This window comes from Panthera tigris, chromosome A3, assembly GCF_018350195.1.
Source record: "Panthera tigris isolate Pti1 chromosome A3, P.tigris_Pti1_mat1.1, whole genome shotgun sequence".
Classification (NCBI taxonomy): Eukaryota; Metazoa; Chordata; class Mammalia; order Carnivora; family Felidae; genus Panthera; species Panthera tigris.
The window spans coordinates 96,232-110,401 of NC_056662.1; the positions used below are offsets into that span (position 1 = coordinate 96,232).

The window sequence follows — 14,170 nt, forward strand, 5'->3', positions numbered from 1 at the left end:
CATCTTGATGTTGAGAAATTATCTGAAAAGTCACTAATACTATCTTTGATGACACATATGTGACAAGGTCAGAATGCAACTTACAGGTAGCTACACATCTGTTATGAATTCACGGTATGTATCCTTGGCTAATATTTCCAATGAAATGTGCTTTAGGGATACAGATGGATGAAATAATGTCCATCAGTCATATAGGTCAATTTCCTATAGGACCATTATGCCTTCAATTACTAATTACCATCTCTTCAGAATTAAAAGAAAGCTGGGACAAGAAAATGTCTTTGAATTTGATGTAAGAGAAGACTATGGTGTTTTAAAGTGTTCACCTACCTTCTGGAATCCTCAGATTGGTTGTGGACAGGAGGATAGCAACCCACTATTTTGATGCACACAGCTAGTTCCAGAGGGAGAATATGGACCTTATTGTCAAATATTTCTTTTATCAGTATGAGCAGTCCACCTCTGCCAGGTCCAGACTGCAGCACCTGGGGGCAACACAATGACTGATGCCTGGGTTCAGAACATGAGGAAGGCCAGCTGGTGGGGGGAGGGGGGAAATCCAACAGGGCCTGGGGCAGTGAGGGAGATGGCTCTGGGTCACCTCCCCATAGGGCAGGCTCTGGTGTCTACCTGCTAAAGAGCAGCACACTCACCCTCAAGACATCCCTCTCCATGACAGAACATGAGGCTGAGTCCCACAATCCCAGGAGAAATGGGGGATACACATCTTTTCAAATGCAATGGCCTCTGCAAAGCTTGGCCCCAGGGATGTTGGAGCCTTGGAGTCACGGAACTCTGATGCCCATGATACCAGCCCTTTCTGCCCCTGCACTCAGAGCCACTCATACATCCTCTCTCCCCTGACCCATCTCACCCCGTCCACATACCTGGACCAGGTCTCTACTTTCCTCCTTGTACTTCCTCTTTGTCTCTGTTTCCCTCTAACCACATCTCTCTGTTTCTTCCTTTCACTCTATACTTGCCCGATTCCCCTATCACTCATCCAGTGTCTCTCTCCTTACCTGTCTCTTTCTCCACGTCTCCCCAGGCTTCAGGCTATCTGTTCTGTGCATGCAGCCCTGTCCAGGAGCACAGGGCACTCCTGCCTCTCCCCCTTTCCTGTCATGTTTTGTCCCAGGCCCTGATCACAATGGAGGAGAATCCCCTGTACAGCAGCTGCCCATATTGACATTTGCTATAGCAATGCTGGCAGCATGTGGACAGCCAGATATTTACCCTTGGTGGCCCAGCCATGACCCAAAAGCTGCTGGAGGGCTGGCTGCTTCCCTAAGCTGGGAGGAAAAAGGGGCTCACAGGGTTCAGGGTCCCTGGGGAAAAGTGGATTGGCTTGGCCGATGTAGAGGGAGCCATATGCTTACACACAACTCTCCTGGGCGATGTCAAAGGAACCTCAGACCATGGACCTCTGCCTTCCCCACGGCTCAATGTGGCAACAGGGGGAGCTTTATGGGACATCGTGTGACTCGCCACAAAAATTGCGCCATTTGCCCCCTTGGAGGCCACCTGGATTGGTGCTACTGGGGGCAGCTGGTAAGGTGCACAAGGGCCAAGAATTAATGCAGGGCCTCCTTACTGGTCTCCTGAATCCATTCCTCACCATCAGAATAGACCCTTTCCTGGAGACCTGCCCTGCTCATCAGCACAAACCCCATCAACTAGCACGTGCGCTGTGTGCTCATGAGTATCTATGTACAGAATTAACAACCACCACCAGAGCTCCCTAAAGGATGTACCCAACTCCTCAGATGGAACTATAGGTCCCTTCCAGGCAATACAACCCCAAAGAATGATCTGTCTTCTTCCACCAACACTATACATTCTACCTGTTGGTTAACTGCGTATACAGGAACCCCAAAGTGTACACTTGATGGGGAAGGAGTGTCGATTTACTGGAAGCAGACGCTGACACAGAAACACAACTATGACAAGTGTATTTGGGGACATTAGGAAGGACAATGTGGAGGGGACAGGGTGGGCAGGGAAAGCATTCAGACCAAGGGGCAGATTAGACACCATCTCTAAATATATAATAACCATAGCTGGTTTGTAATGGTTCAGTGTCCTCTTCAAATTTCAAACTGATTGCCCTCTATGTCAAAGTGATTTTGAGTCATTGCAAAGGGATCTTCTGTTCTCCTCTATGCATTCGGTCTTCTACAATACATCTGTGGCCTTGGATGAGCACATATTTGTGTGGCTGCATTTGTGTGTGTGCCTGTAATGGAAGACGATTATCTTCAGATCTTAGAGTTAGATCCCTGGGTGTACACATTCTCATACTTATTTTTTCCTTCTTTGTAAAGAAGGACCTGAATTTTAATAGAAAACACACAGGGGTCTTCGTTGTATCTTTTGAAACAGGAATTGCCAATCTCCCAGCCTCAGGTATTATACCCTTAGTTTCAGGAAATTGAATGAACATCTGTTGATGATCTTCTGTGTGCAGATACATTCATTTCCACCCTGAGAAGGGTGAATGCCCACTCATCCCATACATTTTACAAATTTCTTGTGTGCTTAACCACCTCTTCATCGCACTGACCTCAGAGATCAACATTGTCCCTGCTTCTCAGATTACAAAGCTGAGGCTCTGAGATGGCCCCGCTGAGAGCTGGCATTAAGGCTGAGACAGCAGGAACACAGGCAAAGCCTCAGGAAATTGTGAGGGAAGTTTCGGAGATGCAAACCTTCAGGCAGGGTGGTGACAGCAGGTGCAGGGGTGCGGTGACAAGAGTCCAGCAGGGGCGCTTCCTGGTCAACCCTGAATTCCCCGCTAAGAGTCTGACTCAGGCTGAAGGCCAAGGAAGCTGATCTACAACCTTTTGTCACACTTAGTCTCACAGAGGCACACAAACTTAGGCAGACAAGCATCCCATAAGAACCAAGTTAAACTACAAATCTCCAGGGCATTCTTTCACACAGATCCAGAACCTTCAGAAAACCAAGGGAAACAACAGTCTTTATTTAGATAATGAACTAATTTGGCCGCACTTTGGCCACAACGACATTTCAGAGATGATACCTGCATGAACTGTCCTTGAACCCAGGCAGCAAATCTCTGTGGACTTCACGCTGCACTCGCTCTCCCTGCCCAGGTTGTGGGCCCTGCCAGAAATGGCCTCCAACTCCATCTCACTGAGTCCAACACCCTCCCCTCTGCACCATCTCAGCTATCCCTTCTCATGCACAGTCTCCATTTCATTACCATGAGATTCATGTCTCCGTCTCTTGTACTTGAGGACCCATTACTGGAGCTGCCACTATTGTAGATCAGAAGTTCCATGTCATTTGATGCATGTTACTCTCTCCGCATTAGGACACTTGAAGCCCCTGAGGGGGGTGTGCCTCATCTCTCACAGGGCCAGGAACATGGACTCTGTACAAGGCATGTCTACAGAACTGATACGCCTGCTTTTCTATGAAGAGACTCTTTCCTTCTCCACAAGAGACACCTGCAGCCCAGCTCAGTAAGGGAAAATGACACAGCCCAACATATGTATGTCTTGAGAAAGCTGAAGAATCTTAACAGTGTCCTCAGCCAGCAGCACCCTTGCATTGCAAAGCCTGTGCAGCCATCTCTACGTCTTCTCAAAGACTCCAACAACACAGAAGCTGAATATGCTGAACATATCAACTTATACTGTTCAGATCACCTCACAAATAGTAGAGGTGGAGGTGGTGGGTCCTGTCCCTGAGAACACCAAGGAGCTGGAGGTGGCACATAGAGCCCATGAACAGTGATAAAGGGGATCTGTGGGGAAGGGCCTGGAGGGTGGACCTGGTAAAGAAGAAGGTCCTCTTGCATCCATAGGGACCTACGGGACAGAAGTGACAGGTATGTTGGTATGACAGAGAAGCAGAAATGCCCACAGGAGCTGAAACGCAATGAAGCAGGTGTTGGCACCTGGCCCCTTGTTCATTCATGGGTTCTAGTAGAATGGAGCATCAGTGCCAGAAAACTCTACCCTCCCACGAGGTCCCACCTATGACCTGAAGGTACCAGATGCCACAAGGAGAAACTACTGTTACCACACATCACTGCCCATGTTTACAAATGAAGAAAGCCAAGGAGTCCTATTCTAGAAGACTGATGACACTAATGCCAGTCTAATAAATGAACGCATTCCAGAGAGGCAGACATCTATGTCCAAGACCCCTCTGGTGTCCTCTTCCACCAGATCTGAAGACTTTTTATTTGCACATTGAGAACAGACAGAACATGAAGGAACGAAAGAAAAGCCCAGCACCACACAGAGATTCAGGGCCACCCCAGGGTCAAAGCTCAACCTGCCATCCCATGCCTGTCCTCACTCTGCTTCCCTCCCTGACAAAGACATCTGTGCAAGGCCACAAAGACCTCTGAGGAGATGGGGGTTCCTGGAGTCCTGCAGGGGGCCTGGAAATGTGTTTTCTGAGAGAAACACGTTACCTGTGCACATTCATTGGTCTCAGGTATGTTTATCTTAATTCACAGGTAATTCAGCTTTTAAATACAATATGAGTTGCAGAGCTATTTTGTCCCATTGTAAAAGGGAGGTTGAAATTCCACATAAAAGAATGAACAGAAACAGGTCTAGATTTCAGGTGTAAAACTCCCATAAGGTATCATGAGACAAAGTACCAGTTACAACTGCTCCTGGGACACAAGAGAACCTGCACATATAAACACAACTGAAGAACTCTGTGAGGTACTGGCCCTGCAGGTAATCACTGATTCTCTCCCTTCACGACTGCAGTTCCACGTACATTTTCGAGTACACGTGCCGCTTCTGAAAATTCAGAGTATTTCCACCTAGGGGACGACTGGAAAAATTCTCTATCGCAAATTTACCAACACAGAAAGATCAATAATGAATTCTGAAATTTACCTAAGAACACTCAGCACTGCACAAAGCACACAATATAAAGTTGGAAAGAGTTTTCATCTTTTCCAGTCACGAGGCTCATCGCAGACATTCGGAACAATTTCATCGCCTACACTGAAATAGGAAAAAATGAAAATAATAAGGATAATCCCATGTAAAGAAGGTGTGGAAGGAGTCAGACGCTGCAGAAGACTTGAGGGTGCAGGGAAGTGTCATCCTCCTCAAGTTATTTCCACAAACACAAAGTGAGACCCACGTGGTCCTCAGCCTCCACTCACTTGTGCCTTCCAGAGTCGCCAGCTAACATGATGATGTTAAACTGGAGAAGCCTGGAGGCTTGTGAGGACATAAATCAAACAGTAAAGACACCAGAGGACATAGAAAACCAGACAAGGCCAGATAAAAGTTTCCAGAAAGCATTGCAACTGAAACGGGCAATAGAATTTACCTTGTCTTTCTCTGCATCCTTGGTAGAGACACAACGGATATTCCCCATGGGAGCTGCACCACGTCCTGGGTCTCATAAGGCTGGAGGTGGATGGAGGCTGATTCTGACTTTCATAGACTGTGTGGAAGAAAAACAAACCGTCCGCCACATGTTTCATTATATTCAACTCTTTCACACTCTCAAGTCCCTTACCAGGGGCAGAGGGTTTTTCTGGTGCCTCGGATGACCCTTGAGGACAAGAGGGAGATCTGATCCTGTCCCTTGAGGAAGGTTTACAGGGCCCTGGTTCAGGTGTTTTTATAACTAATCAAGCATCTGTGAACAGCTCAGGTGTCAACTAGCTAGAAATAAAGTCAGGGATGTGTCTCATCCCTCAGAGAGCCCAGCACATGGTCTCTGTACAAGCTACATCCTAGGGAGTGCTATGTCTGTCAGCCTGTATAAGGCCTCCTTCCTTCTCTATCAGAGGCACGTGTTGCCCAGCTCACTATGTGGAAATGACTGCCCATTTCATGCATGCCCTGAGAAACTTGAAGAACGTTCCAACGTCCTCACTCAGGCTGACCTGAAAGCCCTGTGGTGCCATCACTGCATCTTCTCCAAACACTCAACAAGTAAAAAGACAAAACGTGTTTTATAAGTCAACTCATACTGTTCAGATCATCTTTCCAGATGGTGGAGGTGGAGGGTGAGGTCCCAGAGGCCACCAGGTTGGAGAAGATGGGGGTAGCCCAAAGCCCACAGATGGTGATAAAGGGCAGCCCATGGGGTGTGACATGGAGGGCACTTCTGGGAAAGGAGGAAATGTTCTGGAAGACACGTTGACCTGCAGGACAGAAATTAAACTTTTGAGATGTGTTAGGGTAAAAGGTGAAAAATCCAACACCAATACCAACACTAACATAGCTGAACACCAATGAAGCCGGAACGGTACCTGTCTCCTTCCCCTCCCCCTGGTTTCAACAGGGCAGCATCAGTGCCACAAAACTCCACCCTTCCTACTGGGTGCCACCTAGAGCTTCTAGGAGTTTGAGGCGACAAAGCAGTGCATTGCTGGCAGCATGCAGGGTACTAGCTGTGTCTGCAAATGTAGGGAAGGAAGTGGCTAGTCTTAAAGGATCAGAGGGATAATTCCAGACTACTAAAGAAAGTCTGTTCCACACACACAGGCTTCTATTTCCAGGACGACTCTCTACCCAGCCCTTCACCACCTCAACAGCTCTGTCTTGGCATAATAAGAGCTGAAATGATGAGAAAGAATTTTGTTTCTGTATCATTCATTTACATCTTGAATCCATTTCAAGTTAATTCTTGGAGTGGTGTAACATAAGGTGCTAAGCTTTATTCTTATACATGTGAATATCCAATTTTCCCAGCACCAGTTATTCAAGAGACTACTCTTCTCCACTGTGTATTCTTGACTCCCTTGTCAAATACTAGTTGACTGTGCATGCATGGGTTTAGTTTGGGCTCTCAATTTCTGTTCCATTGTCTTGTGTGTGTGCTTATGTCAGTGACATAACTGATTTCTTTGTGTTAGAATGCAGCTTGAAGTCAAGAAGTGTGATGCCTCCTGTTTTGTTCTTTCTTGCATTGGCTACTTGGGGTCTTTTTGTGGTTCCAAATACATTTTAGGATATGTTTTTCTAATTGCCTAAAAATTGCATTGGAGTTTTGATAGAGATTGCACTGAATCTCTAGATGGCTTTGGGTAGTATGGACATTGTATCCATATTAATTCCTCCAAAAGATGGACATGGGATGGCTTTTCACTGACTTGTGTGTTCTCCCGTTTCTTTCACCCAAACTGAATATCTTCCATTTCTGCACACAGGTTTTATAGTTTTCTGTAGAGAGATCTTTCACTTCCTTGGCTAAATTTATTCCTATATATTTTATTGTTTTTGATGCTGTTGTAAATGGGGTTGTTTTCTCTACTTCTTTTTAGATAATCTTTTTAGATAATAGTGTATAGGAATGCTACAGTATTTGATATGGTGACTTTCTATTTTGCAACTTTACTGCATTTCTTGATTAGATATTAACAGATTCTTTTACATTAAACTTTTTATTTCATTCTTTTACCTTATTTAAAAAAATCATTTTATTTGGGAATAGCTGACACACTATGTTACATTAGTTTCAGATGAACAACATAGTGATTGGACAAGTGTATACATTCTGCTAACCCAGGGGTAGCTATCATCTGTCACCATGTATCACTATTCCGGTACCATTCTCTATGCTCCCTATGCTATATCTTCTATCTGTGATTTATTCATTCCATAACCAGAAGCCTGCATCACCCAATCCCTTTCACATACCTATGGCATCCTTGTCTTGTGCCTGATCTTAGAGGAAAATCTTTCACAATTTCATTATTGAGCATGATGTTAGCTGTGGGCTTCACATACATGGCCTTTCTTATGTTGAGATATGTTCCTTCTACACTGAATTTTTAAAGAGTTTTTTTTTAGCACAAATGGATACCAAATTTTCTCAGAACATTTTTCTGTGTCTATTGACATTGTCCCATGAGTTTTCTGTTTAATTTTTAAAATGTATTTATTTAGTTTAGTTTAAATTTATTTATGTATTTCTTTAGTATTTATTTTTTCAAGTTTTTATTTAAATTCCAGTTGGTTAACATACAGTGTAATATTAGTTTCAGGTATAGAATGTAGTCATCCATCACTTACATACAACACCCAGTGTTCCTCACTACTAGCGCCCTCCTTAGCCCATCACCCATTTAACCCATCCCCCTGCCCACCTCCCCTCTAGTAACCCTCCATTTGCTATTTATAGTTAAGAGTCTGGTTTCTGGTTCATTTTTCTTTCATTCAATTATGCGAGGGGACACATTTATTGATTTGCATTTCTGAAACATCCTTCCTTTACAGGGAAAAAACCCTTCATCACGGTCAATGATCCTTTTAATGTGATGCTGAATTTGGTTTGCCTATACATTATTGGGAATTTTTCATCTATATTCATCACGGGGATACTGGCCTATAGTTTTCTGTTCAGGTAGTATCCTTCTCTGGCTTCCTACCAGGGTAATTCCAGTGTCATGAAATGAGTTTGGTGGTGTTCATTCCTTTTGAATCAGTGAGAGGACTGCTGTTAGTTTCTTCTACAAACGTTTGGTCAAATTCACCAGTGAATCCACCTGGTCCTGGGCTTTTTTCCCCTGAGAGAATTTCGATTACTGATTCAATTTACTTGCATTGGTTATCTTCTTGTATTGATACAGTCTTCCTTTAATGGGTCTGCGCAAACCTTCTATATCTTCCTGATACAGTCTTGGAAGTTGTGTGTTTCTAAGAGCCTATTCATTTCTTCTAGGTAGGCGGTTTGCTGGCCTCTAATTTGGCCATAGTCGCCTCTTTGTCTCCTTTATGTTTCTGTGGTACCAGATGTAATGTCTTCTCTTTCATTTACAATTCTTTTGATTTGGGTCCTCTCTCTGTCTTAGCATAGTCTATGTACAGTATTGTCAATTTTGTTTCACTCTTCAGAAAACCCACTGTTGGTCTTCTTCATATTTTCTATTGATTTCATGGTCTCAGTTTCATTGGTTTCCACTCTCATATGTATTACTGTCTCCCTTCTGAGAACATTGGACGTAGATTGTTTTTTTCTAGTTCTCTGAAGTTAAAAGTAGTTTGTTCATTTGAGTCCCAAATCTATCCTCCACGCATGCAAATCCAGTGACTCATCAGAGAACCTTCAACAGGTCTTTCCTGTCCTGTCATTCTCAGAACTTGAGAAATAGAACCAGAAAATTTATTTGAAGACACAATAGATGAAAACTTCCCTAATGCGGGGAAGGAAACAGATCCAGAAGCAGGAGGCACAAAGAACCCCCAATATATTCAACAGAAGCAGATCCACACCAAGTCATATAGTAATTAAAACGCAAAATGTCATGATAAAGAAAAATTTTAACAGCAGCAAAACCAAAGATGACAGTTACCTACAAGGGATACCCCATAAGATTATCACTGGATGTTTTTCAGAAGAAACTTTGAAACCATAAGTAAGCAGCATGGTATGGTAAAGGTGCTGAATGGAAAACATCTGCAGCCAAAGAGAGTCTATCCAGCACACTATCATTCAGATGGAAGGAGAGATCAAGAGGTTCCCAAATAAATGCTAAGCGAGTTCACAACCAACAAACCACCCCTGCAAGAAATGTTAAAAGGGACTCTTTAAGTGGAAAAGAAACACCTAAATTGACAGTATTAAAGGGTGAAACGCAAAAGCAATAAAAATGAGTATATCTGTAAAACATCAAAGTATTCACAATATGAAAGGTTTTGAAATATGAACACTACATATCTACAACACGGGGAGGAGAGGAGTAAAGAACTGGTTGTGGGGTCCCCGGATGTGGGGACCATGACCTGAACAGAATTATTCAGCGAGGAACACAGAAGTTTGACATGCCATTTTCATGGCTGGGATGGAGCTGCAGATGGGGATACTGAGCCAAAACCTAACCTTGGCCCAAACAATAGGTTTCCCCCTGAGCCCAAAGCCAAGGACTGACCCACACCCTAACATGTGCCCTCAACTCAGCTGTCTGAGGAAATCACTGAATGAGTGGTGGTTGGGCCCCTACTTCCTCTTGGGACCTAACCCTAACATTAGTCATGGCCTGGTCCCAAGGAGGTTCCACCTCCTAGGTCTGAGAAAAGAACTGATTTGGGGCCCATGACTGGCACAGCATCATTCAGCAAGGAATCCAGGAGTTTGCTATGAAATTTCCAGAGTCAGAATGGAGCTGCAGAAGGGGATCCTATGCCAAAACCTTATCCTGAACACACAAATAACTGATTCCCGATCCCAAACCCTAAGCCTGTCCCATACCCTAACAGGGACCCTCAACTCAACCCCCCATGGAGATCACTAAACTGGTGTCAGTTCTGCCCCTGCCACCTCTCAGGGCCTAACCCTACCCATAACCAAGGCTCTTGCCCTAAGGGGGCCCACCTTTTAGGTCTGAGGTAAGAGCAGATTTGGGGCCAATGACTGGAACAAAATATTGCAGTGAAGAATGCAGAACTTCACAGTAACATTTTCAAGGCCAGGATGGAGCTTAGATGGGGATGTGGAGCCAAAACGTAACCCAGGCCCATTCAGTCATCTGGTCCTGAACCCAGTCCTAATCCTGACCCAAACCCTAACAGGTGCCCTCAACTCAGCCCTCCAGGGAGATCACTGCAGTGCTGTTGGTTGAGCCCCTGGTGGTCAGACTCTGAGGTCCTGGGACCTAACCCTAACACTAATCATGGCTCTGGACTTAAGGGGGCCCACCTCCTAGGGCACAGAAAAGAATGAATTTGGGGCCTATTATCCAAGAGGAATCCAGGCATTCACCATGACAATTCCAGGGTCAGAATGGAGCTGCACTAGGGGATTCTGTGCCAAAACCTGAACCTGGAATACACATACCATCAGCCATTCCCAGGTCACAAACCCTAAGCCTGTCCAACACCCTAACTCACGCCCTCAACTTAGCCCTCCGTGGAGACCACTGAACTGGTGTCGGTTCTGCCCCTGCCACCTCCCAGGACCTCACCCTAACCCTAGCCATGGCTTGGCCCTAAAGGGGTTCCACCTCCTAGGTCTGAGGAAAGAACAGATTTAGGGACCATGACCAGCACAGAATATTTCAGAGAGGAACCCAGAATTTTGCTATATCTCCAAGGCTGGGATGGAGGTGCAGGAGGGGATCCTGAGCCCAAACCTAACCCTGGTCCACCCCATCATCTGGCTCCTAAATGCAACTCCTAAGCCTGATGCACACCCTAACAACTGAACTCCACTCAACCCTCTGGGCAGATCACTGCACTGGCTGGCATTTTGGCCACTGCCACCCTGCTCGATTGATCCCTGATCCTAGCCATGGCTCTAGCTTGAAGAGGGCCCACTGCTTAGGTCTGAAGAATAAATGACATAGGGGCTCATGTCCAGTACAGAATTATTCAGCGACAAACCCAGAACTGCACTGTGACATTTCCACAGCCCGTATCCCCTACAGCAGGTCCTCAGGAAACCCGGCTTCTGTCAGCATGGACAAGTCCCCACATTCTCCCCTCCTGAAACCCGCCCACCCACCCCGCAGCGGGTCCCGAGGAGGAGGAACACCAGTCTGTGCCGGTGGAAAGTTGGCCGGCTGGCGGCGCATGCGCCACTCAGGTCAGGGAGCTGAGCTCTGGCGCCCCCTGCAGGCAGTGAAGGCAGTGCAGGATTCACTGGGCTACCTCTAGTCTAGGTGAATCCGTTAACTTTGGAAACTCAAACTGAAACGGAGCCCAATATCCCCCAACTTCTCCAGGAATACTTAAAGAACAACTAATTGGAAACAAAACGCAATGAAACGAAACGAGGTGAAATGAAATAATGAAATGAAATGAAATGAAATGAAATGAAATGAAATGAAATGAAACGAAATGAAACGAAACAAGACAAGGTGAAATGAAACATAAACACAAACTTCGCAACTTACACCAGATTTCACTCAAAATTGCAGATCCATTTCAAGTGCAAAACTGTCAAGGCAGGTCGCTCAGTCATTTGAGTGTCCAGCCTTGGCTCAGGTCATGATCTGGCAGTTCGTGACTTCCAGACCCACATGTGGCTCGCTGCTGTAGCCTGTCAGCACAGAGCCCGCTTCAGATCTTCTGTCCCTCTCTCTCTCTCTGCCCCTCCCCCGCTTGCGCTCTCTCAGAAATAAATATTTTTTTAGAAGTGCAAAACTATCAAAATATCAAAAAGAAAACATAAAACAAAACCTACATGACCTTGGGGTTTTAAGACACCAAAACCAATCCACAAAAGAAAAAAACTGGCAATGTGAACTTTATAAAACTAAAACTTTTACTCCATGAAAGACCTTGTTCAGAGACCCAAAAGGCAAGCCTACAAACTGCAAGAAATATTTGCAAAACACACATCTGATAACAGATTTGTATTCAAAATACATTAAGAACTTTCAGAAAACTCTCAGAAGTCAACAATCAGAAAACACACAACCTAAATGAGAATGGGTAAGGATCTGAAGAGACACCTGGCCAAAAAGAAAATAGACGGATAGTAAATAAGCATACAAAAGTATGCTCTACATCCATGTATCATTAGGAAATTCCAAATTGCTCCACACCTATTAAAACTGCTAAACTCCAAAAAAAATTTTGACAATGCCAATTGTTAGAGAGTGCAGAATGAGAAGAACCCTCCTTCATTTGGGAAATGCATGTGCAGCCACTTTGGAAGTGAAAACTAGTAACAGGAAACCTCACTAAAATGAAGTCTAGGAAGGCTTGGCAGGAGAGACTCTCACACCTACCGCTCTACATCTATTGCAGACCCAACGGGACCATTTTACTATCCTAGCAGGAGGAAGAAAGGTTTCCTCCTCCCCAGACAACAGCTCAGCCAATGACAGACTGTCACAGGTCAGCCAATGAGAAGCCACTACACATCAAGCCCCCAGTTTACGCCAGTGAACTTTCTGTTTAGGACAGTGCCTCCCAACTTCCTCGGTTTCCTCTATAGAAGACTAATGCTCCTCTGCTTTGTTCCGTGTGCTTGCTTATGGTTTTGCCTAAGCTTGCTTGTCTTGGATTGAAATTCTCAACTATTCCCAAATAAACCCATTTTTGCTGGTAAAATAATTGGCGATTTCATTTTTAAGTTTAACAGAAAATAGTTTGGCATTTTTCCCCAAAGTTACACAAGTCTTGCCTTAAGAATCAACCATCATCACACTTCAGGTACTCACACAACTGCTTTGAAAAACTATTTCCAAACAAAAACTCGCATGCAGCTGTGCACAGCAGCTCTATTCGTAATGGCAAAAGTCTTCAAGAAATCAGGATGTCCTTCAAAATATGAATCCATAAGCAAACAGGAAGCAGAATATGCCACCATGCCCAAGATAAGTCTCTTGGGCACAAGTATTATTTGGGGCTAATCGATTTTAACAGACAGAAGACAGAGGAGAATCTCTGAAAACCGAATAAAAGTTGTCCTTTAGTGAGAAAAATTTACATTTACAAAGGAACCCTCCATTTGTAACAAAGTCTCTGGACTTAAACCTGATTAACAACCTTACCCCTCATATACTCTTGCTTGGTCTGATAGCCTCCCTTAATTGGCCTTCCGACTACTGAAACATTCCAAGTGATTACTTCAGCCATTTTGGGAAGTTAATCAGTTTTCCTGAGTATGTCCCACGTATACAGGATGTATACATGCAATTACAGTTCTGTTTTTCTCCTGTTAATCTTTTATCACAAGAAGTAGTCTCAGCCAAGAACCTAGAAAAGTAAAGAAAAATTATTTTTAGTCACCTATACATGCAATGCACTACTACTCAGCAGTAGAAACGAATGATCCATCACCCCTTACAAAGACATGGATGAATCTTACACATATTTTGCAAAGTAAAAGAGTCCAGTCTGAAGAGGCTACGTACTGTATGGCCCCGTTTATAGGACATTCTGGAAACGGCAGAACTACAGAGATGATAAACAGATCATGCAGTTAGAGTTCAAGGTATTCCGTATATTTTAGTGATAGGTATGTGCCACTACGCATTTGGCAAAACTCAGATGTTTCCAGCCCAAAGACTACATCATGATTATCCAACTGAATTATTTAGGATGTGGGATTGTCACAAGATATAATACAGAATGTGATACATGATCTAACTGTACTAGAAATGTATGAAGAAACTCACTGTAGGTGCCGGGGCAGAAAGTGCTAACCTAAGCAGCTTTGGGAATGAATGAAATGTGTACTGAAAGCACATAGACAGTGGGCT

General features: G+C 44.5%; 1 long non-coding RNA gene across 1 annotated transcript; it reads right to left on the reverse strand.

The window, feature by feature from the left end:
* Nucleotides 1-1,651: 1,651 nt before the first annotated feature.
* On the reverse strand, nucleotides 1,652-5,491 carry LOC122237123. Its single transcript, XR_006215322.1, has 3 exons — nucleotides 5,335-5,491; nucleotides 4,890-5,000; nucleotides 1,652-2,236 (listed from the first exon to the last, which is right to left on the reverse strand). It is a non-coding gene; the product is annotated as an uncharacterized LOC122237123 (long non-coding RNA).
* Nucleotides 5,492-14,170: the final 8,679 nt, after the last annotated feature.